We start from the raw sequence: 1,185 nt of genomic DNA on the forward strand, positions 1-1,185 counted from the left end.
GTGCTTTGCATCCTAACCCCTCACACCTGCCCGGAAACCATACGCAACGAATTATTCTTTCTCTTTCCTGCTTATTCAACCTTTCCCTCTCTTTGGATGTTTTTGTTGGCATCTAAATATGCTCAAGTCTCTCCAATTTACAAAATCAATTTCCCTCGATTTCGCATCCCTCTGTAGGTACTACTCAGCGCCCTGCTCTCCTTTATAACTAAACTCCTTGAAATAACTATGCTTTTGCCATTTCCTTCTTCACGATCCCTTTGCGACACACTTCGATCTGACTTCCAAGCCCCTCAATGTGTGGTGATAAGGTCATCATTAGCCACCAAGTCACCAAATCCAATGGAAACTTATAGGGCTCATCTTGCGTGATTCGTCAGGCAAAATTTGATACCTGTGACGCTTTCTTCCTTGAAATACGTTTCACACGTTGGCTTCAATGACTTATCGCTCCTCTTGGTTGTCATCCTACATGTGTGGTCATTCCTTTCAATCTCCCTCCCGGGCTCTACGACCCCCACCATTCAATGATGAAATTCCTCAGGACTCAGTTCTAGGCTTACTCTCTTCTGGACACTCATTTATGCTCATGACTCCAAGTACCACCCACACGCAGAGGACACACTTTTGTCTCTCTGGCACATCTCTCCTTTGAGGCCCAGATCTGCATGTTATAGTAATAATAGCTAATGGGCACCTGGAAGTGTCTGGCATACAGTAGGTACTACATAAGTGTTTGCTGGGATTAGTACTCCTCCTCCTCCTCCTTTTCCTCTTCACCAAAAGCTTTCGCTTCCACCTATTAGGAAAGTTGGAGTGCTTTTTTTTCTAGGAGGGACACATCTCCGATTTCTAATTTTATAATGTTTCAGTGAGAAAATAGGGTTTTCTCCACAGTCAGATTTTGCTAAGTCTATAAAGTGTTAACATATTTACCATAACATGGCATTAGCTTCAGGATGAAGGGCTATTGTATTCATCTGCTGAGGGAGAAAACTATCATGGAGAGCATGGGTCCTCAACCCCCAAGTGGTGGACCGGTACCGGTTCGTGGCCTGTTAGGAACCGGGCCGCATATCAGCAGGTGAGCGGTGGGTGAGCTGGCAAAGCTGCCTCTGTGTTTGCAGCCGCTCCCCAGCGCCGGCATCGCCGCCTCGGCCCTGCCTCAGATCATCAGGCACTACA

Source organism: Pteropus alecto, unplaced genomic scaffold, assembly GCF_000325575.1.
Source record: "Pteropus alecto unplaced genomic scaffold, ASM32557v1 scaffold312, whole genome shotgun sequence".
NCBI lineage: Eukaryota > Metazoa > Chordata > Mammalia > Chiroptera > Pteropodidae > Pteropus > Pteropus alecto.